The following is a 9,318-nucleotide window of genomic DNA, read 5'->3' as shown; positions in this document are numbered from 1 at the left end:
CAGCCAGGCATGCTAGCAAGAGGACCTGGGCAGTAGGGATGGGGACACAGAGTCCCAACTGTGCCAGCCTGGATCATTGTTCTGGGCCCCAGAATGGTCACACCCATGGCTTGGAGCGCTCAAGCCCAAGGCTGGAGACTACTTGGGAAGGAGCCAGGTGCCCTCCCAGTCTCTGTTTGGCCCTCCTAGTCTCTCTTTCAAGGGCCTTCCCATTCTACCCTGTTCATGACTGAAAGAGATACTTCCCAAATTTGCCCCTGCCTAAGGGATAGAATAAAGGAACTCTGGTGCCACTGAGCCTAAGGCATTTGACTACTAACCAGAAGGTTGGCAGTTCAAACCCACCCACTGCTCCATGGAAGGAAGATGGGGCAATCTACTTCCGTAAAGGTTTACCACCTCCGAAACCCAATGGAGGTTGCTATGAGTCAGAATCAATTAGATGGCAATGAGTTTGGGGCTTTCTTTGAAGGGATAGAATTCCATGGAGTGACAGCCCAGAGTCTTTAAAAAAAAAAAGGAAATGGTGCCCAACTACCACTAGTGACTGTTCTGATCAGGGACACAATCGATAGACCCTGACACAAAAGGAGAAAAATGTACAACAAAACTCAAATTCTTAAATAGTACAGATTTACTGGACCCGTGAAGACTAGAGGAACCCTTGAGACTATTGCCCTGAGATACCCTTTGACTTTAAACTGAAACCACTCCCAGGGGCCACCTTTCAGCTAAATAGTGAATTGGCTGATAAATAAACAATATCACCATGAGCAGGTCTTTAAAAAATCATCTATATGAGACCAAACAGTCAACATTTACTCTAAAGCAAATGAGAAGGTAAGAGGACACGAAGAAACTAGATTAATGGAAATGAAACAACCAGAATGGAAATAATGTGAGTGTTGACACATCGTGAAAAATGTGACCAGTGTCATTGAACAATTTGTACAGAAATTGTCAAATGGGGACTTATTTGCTGTGTAAACTTCCACTGAAAACATACTGTGCCTCCAGAGCTCCCATACATATACATACACATATACATATACATATACATATACATATACATATACATATATATGGGAGCTCTGGCAGCATAGTGCCTAAGGCATTTGACTGCTAACCAGAACCCTGAAGGTTCAAACCCATCCACTCCTCAGAAAGAAGATTGGGCATTCTGCTTCCATAGAGATATCACTTTGGAAACCCAAGGAGGGGTCACTATGAGTCGGAAACAACTTGGCAGTGAATTTTATATATATATATACACACACACATGCACATATATGTGTGTGTGTGTGTGTGTGTGTATATATATATATATATAAGCTCTGGTGGCATAGTGCCTAAGGCACTTGACTGCTAACCAGAAGGCTGGAAGTTCAAACGCACTAACCACTCCTCGGGAGGAAGGTTGAACAATCTACTTCCGTAGTGCTACTGCCTCGGCAACCCAAGGAGGGGTCGCTATGAGTGGGGTCTGACTCGATGGCACATAACAACAACAACAACAACAACAAAATATATATATATACACACACACACACACACATATATATATATGTATATGTATATGTATACATATATATGTGTGTGTCTATATATACATGGGAGACAGGACCCACACCCAGAGGCAGGAAAGGGTGGGAATGCCGGGGATGACAAAGTGATAAAGCGGCAGGATCCAGGTAGGAATTAGGTAAGGGGAGGGCGGAGAGGTTTCCAACAGCTAAGGGAAACAAACTTGTCTGCCAGTTTGTCATACTGTGGTGGCTTGCATGTTGCTGTGAGGCTTGAGGCTGTGCCACCAGTGTTTCAAATGACAACAAAGTTGCACATAGTGCACAGGTTTCAATGCAGCTTACAGACTGAGACAGATTAGGAAGAAGGAGGAGGCCATCCACTTCTCAAAGAATTGGCCAGGGAAAACCTTATGAATAGCAGAGAAACACTGCTGTGTAAACTTTAACTGAAAACACACTATGCCTATATATGAGCCTTCCTTATATATATATGGGAGCTCTGGTGGCATAGTGCCTAAGCCATTTGACTGCTAATCAGAAAGCTGGAAGTTCAAGCCCACCCACTCCTCAGAAGGAAGATTGGGCAATCTACTTCCATAGAGATCCTGCCTTGGAAACCCAAGGAGGGGTCATTATGAGTTGGAAACGACTGGGCGGCAGTGAGTTATATATATGTGTGTGTGTGTGTGTGTGTATTTGCGTGTATACATGTGTGTATGTATATGTATATATATATGTGTGTACATATATGTGTGTGTGTATACATATATTTGTTGTTGTTGTTGTTATGTGCCGTCGAGTCAGCCCTGACTCATAGCGACCCCTCCTTGGGTTTCCGAGGCAGTATCACTACGGAAGTAGGATTGCCCAACCTTCCTTCCGAGGAGTGGCTGGTGGGTTTGAACCGCCAGCCTTCTGGTTAGCAGTCAAGTGCCTTAGCCACTATGCTACCAGAGCTCCCTATATATATTTATATATATATATATTTATATATTTATATATGTATAAAGTGTATGGGAGGGTGAGAACAGTTGCACAATTTGAAGAACATAATCAATGCCACTGAATTGTACATATAGAAATTGTTGAACTGGTGTATGTTCTCCTGTGCATATTCTCAATACAAAACCAGTTCTTGATCCTACTTGTTTATGCAATCCCATTGTTCCCTGTCCTCCAGCCCTTCACAGGCAAAACTGCCAGAGAGAGTCTCTATCTCTAACCCTGCCCTCCTCATTCTCTCAAGCCCTCTCCCAGCTGGCTTTTGTATCCACCACTCCTCAGAAAATGCCCTGTCAGGTCACTAATAACCTTCACATTCCTGAGTCCAAAGGTCAAGTCTCAGTTCTCAACTTCCTGCAAGATAGACATTCTTCACTGGCCTTGCTGTCATCTGTTCCTTCTCAGTCTTCTGTCTTATTTCACCTCCACTCCACATTATGGGGAACATGGCTGCTAACCACTGATAGGTCTCCCTTCATCTGCACAGGGCCACCCACTGAAGTGAGACTGCCCCCTTCCTTGTGAGGACTCTGAGTGGCCCATCCTTGAGTGGGGTTCACCTTTGCACCAGCCATTTATGCCAGGGTCAAAGCCAACTTAAACTTGTTTTGTTGTCAGTTGCCATTGAGTTGGTTCTGCTCATAGTGACCCTAGGCACAACAGAATGAAACACTGCCCAGGCCTGTGCCATCCTCAGAATAGTTGCTACACTTGAGCCCACTGCTGCAGTCACTGTCTCAGTCCATCTCGTTGAGGACCTTCCTCTTTTTTGCTGACCCCTCTACTCTACCAAACATGAGATCCTTCTCCATGCACTGATAACATGTCCAAAGTATGTGAGACAAATTTTCTCCAACCTCACTTCTAAGGAGCATGCTGGCTGTACTTCTTCCAAGACAGATCTATTTGTTCTTATAGCAGTCCTTGGTATATGCAATATTTTTAGCCAACATCGTAATTCAAATATATCAGTCTTCTTTGGTCTTCCTTATTCATTGTTCAGCTTTCACAAGCATATGAGGCAATTGAAAATACCATGGTTTGGATCAGGCACATGTTAATCCTCAAAGTGACACCTTTGCTTTTTAATACTTTAAACAAACATGTGCCTGGGACAGTATTTGTACACCTGGAACCAACAGTCATTGATGAAGTTCACACTGGCACCTACCACCAGCTCTTCCACTTGGAGCAGCTCATTACAGGCAAGAAAGATGCTGCCAAAAACTATGCCTACAGGCACTACACCATCGGTAAGGAGATCATTGCCTTTGTCCTTGACAGAATTCGCAAGCTGGCCGACCAGTGCACAGGTCTTCAAGGCTTCTTAGTTTCCCACAGCTTCGGTGAGGGAACTGGTTTGGGGTTCACCTCTTTGCTGATGGAATGTCTCTCTGTAGATTATGGCAAGAAGTCCAAGCTGGAGTTCTCCATTTACCCAGCCCCCTAGGTTTCCACAGGTGTAGTTGAGTTATCCATTTACCCAGCCCCCAAGGTTTCCACAGGTGTAGTTGAACTCCATCCTCACCACCCACACCACCCTGGAGCACTCAGATTGTGCCTTCAAGGTAGACAATGAGGCCATCCATGACATCTGTTGCAGAAACCTCGATATTGAGTGCCCAACCTACACTAGCCTTAACTGCCAGATTGTGTACTCCATCACTGCTTCCTTCAGATTTGGTGGTGCCCTGAATGTCACTCTGACAGAATTCCAGACCAACCTGGTCCCTGCATCCACTTTCCTCTGGCCACATATGCCCCTGTAATCTCTGCTGAGAAAGTTTACCATGAACACCTTACTGTAGCAGAGATTACCAATGCTTGCTTTGACCCAGCCACCCAGATGCTGAAATGTGACCCTCACCATAGTAAATACATGGCTTGCTGCCTGTTGTACTGTGGTGATGTGGTTCCCAAAGATGTCAATGCTGCCATTGCCAGCATCAAGACCAAGCACAGCATCCAGTTTGTGGATTGGTGTCCCACTGACCTTAAGGTTGGCATTAATTACCAGCCTCCTACTGTGGTACTCTGGTGGCATAGTGCCTAAGGCATCTGACTGCTAACCAAAGGGCTGGCAGTTCAAACCCACCAGCCACTCCTCGGAAGGAAGGTTGGGCAATCTACTTCTGTAGAGATACTGCCTCGGAAACCCAAGGAGGGGTCACTATGAGTTGGATCTGACTCTACGACAGTGAGTTTGTTTTCTTTCTTTCTTTTTTTTGGGGGGTGGGGGTACCTGGTGGAGACCTAGACAAGGTTCAGTTAACTATGTGCATGCTGAGCAACGCCACAGCCATTGCTGAGGCCTGAGCTTGCCTGGACCACAAGTTTGATCTGATGTATGCCAAGTGTGCCTTTGTTCACTGGTACATGGGTGAGGAGATGGAAGAATGAGAGTTTTCTGAGGCCCATGAAGACATGGCTGCCTCTGAGAAGGACTATGAGGAGGTTGGTGTGGATTCCATTGAAGGAGAGGGTGAGGAAGAAGAAGAGTACTAATTTTTCCTTTCAGCCCTGCAGCATGTCACACTCAGAACTTCAGCTTCTTTGTTAGCTGACAAGTCAAACCTTTCTGGTCAGATTGTCTTCACCATCAACTATGATCAGGTCTTATTTTCCCATGTGTACCTGTAAGATTTTCCTACCATGTCTCAAAGTAAAAATATTAAGAAAGGAAAAAAAAATTAATTCAGCTCATCAGATTCAAATGAAGAGGCTGCCACATAGAACCACACTACTCCACACCACACGGAGTTCTTTCTGTCCCTGCTAGGTCCCCAGGGAAGAAACTATAAATTAATTCTCTGCCCTTGCTCTTTTGCCAATTTCTTCTGCCTTTATGTTCTACAGAGTCTGAGTTCATGTTTGATGATTTGGGAGAAAGTTACATTTGTGTTTACTATTGTCCAAAAAGGGGAGATAGAAAAAAAACTCCACAGGAGAGGGACAATGATTTCTTTTCATCCTCCATAGCCAGCACCAAGGAGAATGGGTGTCTCCCAAAGAGGTTCCCAATGTTTGGAGGGAGGTGATAGGGGAGAGGTGGAAGGAGCCAGGTGATATCTACATGGCTTTTCCAAAACACAGGACAGCAATGGAAGACACGGAGGAGCAAGTTGGGTGAAGACACAGGTGAAGGGGCAATAAGAGGTGGGGGCCGACAGCCAAGAAGGAACTTCTGGAGCAGGAAGGGAAAACAGAGGTGTCTAATAAACACTTTTACTAAGTTTTGCTCTGAGGTATGTGATGTGACACTGTCGTCCATCTTTCCATGAAATCTTTCCACAAGTTGGCTTTACTTGCTCAAGCTTCATGGCTCTGGGTTGGCTTTGGGGATCTTGAATAAAGGACCAGACCTTCCTTTCAGGTAGGTGCAGGTTGCCAAGAGAGGCTCTTCCTGTGGTTCTGAAAACTCATTTCCTTCTCCAGGTAATTTAAAAATGGCTCAGCACAAAGCCGAAACAGAAACACCTTTTGTCTTGAAGCACAATGAACAATGAGAGCCCCGCTGTGTCGCATGTTCGATCGTCAGATGTGATACTGCTTTTCCATAAGACTGGAGCTTTTTGGTGGCAGGTTATTTTTCCTTCTAATTCTTTTGTTTTTCCTGGCTCCAGCCTCATCAATAGAGGTGCCTGTCCCTGTACACTCTACTAAGTCTGAGGGCTCCACCTGCCTGGCCTCTATCAACTGCCCAGGCACTCGGGCTCTTCACACACAAAGGGGCTTTGTGAACACCTAGTGAATTACATATGGACAGGTGATGGGGAGGAGAAAAGTTCAAGGACCTAGAGGATAGTTTTGCCAAGTTCCCATTCCGGCAGTCACTATCCCCTGGAGGAGTGACATGGCAGGAGGCCATAGTTACATGTCTGAAACTAAGGAAGAGTTGCTTCTCAACTCTCAGGATGTTTAAATATTTTTTATCCAAATGAAGGTTATTCAAATGAAGATTTTTATTTAAATGTCTGGTGTGCCCCTAGCAGAATGTCTGGGATCACTCTTTTTTGAGTGGTATCCCCCCACCCACCACTCTGAATAGCTTAGATCACTCAAAAACAGCCAGAGTTTCCATAATGAAAGAGGAGTGAGTCTGCTTGACTTGCACTCCCAAGATGGGGAAGTCCTAGCATCCATCTGTTAGGCGCTCTGTCTAATGTACCTTCTCTCCCTGCCATGTGGCACGGGTCCCGGATGCCATGCTCACACTGCTAACTCCTTGCTGTAGTAGATGCTCTGGCCTCTGCTCCAAGCAGTGAGCATCTGTGAACATCACCCCTCTAGTACCACATCAGGTCACATCTCAGGTAGTACCTCTCCATCCAAAGTGTCCACACCTTTTCATCACACACTGTGTGTGTCCTCTGTCACTTGTCCACCCCAGAGGTCTAGGGTCAGAGGGGGTTTGGACATTTGTCCATCATTTTTTTTTGTTGTTGTTGTTATGTGCCCTCGAGTCGCAAAACCTGCTCTTTCCAATCCCAAGTCATCCATTGTAAGGGAAACCATTTTGGTTGTAAATCCCACACCCCAAATGTTAGAGCTATTACTTTTCTTAAACAATGGAGCTTAAGTTGCCCCTAGGGGTAGGGGTGAGTCTTGGGAGAAACACCTTCCATCCCACCTCACAGAAAAGTCACCCTTCTTTGGTGTAGAGACAGGGAAGAATTTTAGGCACAGAAAAATAAAGTTTCCACCAGAAAACCACCACTTCATTTTTTTTTTTTTTTTAAATTAAAGAGAAGCCCTGCTATTGTTTCTCTTTGACATTTTTCCTTTTTTTAATGTCCAAATTTTCAGGAAGGTTTGTGAAATGTAAGAAAGTGAATGGCTGGACGGTTATTCTCAAATGGAGCCCTTGAGATCAAATTTTGGGAGGAATCCCTGGGTGGTATAAAGCATTTGACTAGGAACTGAAAGGCTGGTGGTTTGAAACTACCCAGAAGCGCCTCGGAAGGAAGGCCTGGTGATCTGTTTCGGAAAGATCACAGTCTTGAGACCTTAATGGAGCGCAGTTCTACTCTGCAGCACACGGGGTCGCCATCGGAATTGACTTGAAGGCAACCGGTTTGGTTTGTTTTCACTGATAAAGGACTGTGTCTGAACAATCGTCCCCTGTCCTCCAAGGATCTTAAGTCATTCCCTGTTTATTTCTGAGTATCTGTTTCTTTTGACTTGTCTTCTTGCTATAAAGTTATAAAAATAAGTATCAAACCCTGCTGACGTCAGCCATGTTTTAAAGTAGCCAGTTATTCCGGTCTGCTTTATAACAGGAGCTCCCCACTTGCGGGCTGCAGGGTCCTGGAAGGCTTTAGCTACTTCGGGAGATAAATGGGCGCCTGTGAGCCAGATGTTTATGCGAATCTCAGCTCCATCAGCATTCTGTTTGTGAGCTTGAAAGGTGTTACTTAAATTCTCTGAGCCTCAATTTCATTCTCTGTAAAGTACAGTGTTACTAAAGGCACCGACTTACAGAGTTAGTGTGAGGATTAAAACAACACATTTATTATGCTTAGCCTGTGCCTGACATAGGAACTGGGTAAGTAAATATTAATAATAATAATAACCAAACCAAACCCATTGCCAGAGTCTATTACAACTCACAACAACCCTATAGGACAGAGTAGAACTATCATCAAGTTTCCAAGGCTGTAAATCTTTAAGGAAGCTGGTGGGTTTGAACTGCTGACCTTTTGGTTAGCAACCAAATGCTTTAACCACTGCACCACCAGAGCTCCTTAATCACAATAAACTCACTGCCATTGAGTCAATTCTGACTCATAGCGACCCCCATTGGGTTTCTGAGGCAGTAAATCTTTGCAGAAGTAGATTGCCCAGTTTTCCTTCCACGGAGTGGCTGGTGGGTTTGAACCATCAGCCTTCTGGTTAGCAGTCAAATGCCTTAGGCACTAGGCCATAGTTATTATATATTACTACAGCATTACCACTTATTGGATACGTATTCTATGCTAAAAAACTCCACATTCAATATCTCAAATTCTCACCGATCCCTATTCTATAGAACCCAAACCCGCTGTCATCAAGTGGATTCCGACTCATAGTGACCCTATAGGATAGAGCACAACTGCTCCATAGGGTTTCCAAAGCTGTGAATCTTTACTGAAGCAGACTGCCTCCTCTCTCTCCTATGGACTGGCTAGTGGGTTCAAACCATCATCCTTTTTTAAAAAAAGTTCAGTGCTTTAACCACTGCACCACCAGAGCTCCTTATGCTATAGAAAGTGAGGTTAAATGACTTACCTAGACTGTTCCAGAACTTATATTCAATACTGGTTTTTAAAACTAGCTCATCTTGGCTCTAAAGTCTGCTTTCTTTGAACTGAACTATACTGTACCTAAGCCAAACTGTAGAGTGATTATTTAATATGTCTAGGTCTTGGTCACTATGAGTATGGCCTTGGTTTTAGGTTTTTTTTTTTATATATAATATATGCAAAACTCAGATGTTATTCAAACAATCAGCCCTGGGGTTTGCCCAGGGCTGACAATCAGAATAAGAAGCCAGCTTAGCCCTGAACTGGGGATGGGGGATGAGGGAAATCTGTACCATGCCAGGCATTAATACTTTAGCTGCTAGGTAGTATGAATAAGCAAAATTATCCCCAAGCCTCTCTCCAAAATCCATGCTTTCATCCTGGTGATAACCCCGCAATATTTGTTTTTTCTTGCTAACTTAACATAACTATCCTGTTGCTGTTAGCTGCTATCTAGTCATCCCAACTCATGGCAGCTCCACGCACAACAGGACAAAACACCACCCACA

At 44.5% G+C, this 9,318-nt stretch overlaps 1 pseudogene; it reads left to right on the top strand.

The window, feature by feature from the left end:
• The first annotated feature begins 3,630 nt into the window (after positions 1–3,630).
• LOC103207164 lies at positions 3,631–5,033 on the top strand (annotated as a pseudogene).
• The last annotated feature ends 4,285 nt before the right edge of the window (positions 5,034–9,318 follow it).

The sequence above is a fragment of the Orycteropus afer genome, unplaced genomic scaffold (genome assembly GCF_000298275.1).
Source record: "Orycteropus afer afer isolate SDZICR_OR568_19922 unplaced genomic scaffold, OryAfe1.0 scaffold00355, whole genome shotgun sequence".
In the NCBI taxonomy this organism is placed as follows: Eukaryota; Metazoa; Chordata; class Mammalia; order Tubulidentata; family Orycteropodidae; genus Orycteropus; species Orycteropus afer.
The sequence above is the reverse complement of the archived record's forward strand: the minus strand, read 5'-3'. Positions and strand labels throughout refer to the sequence as shown.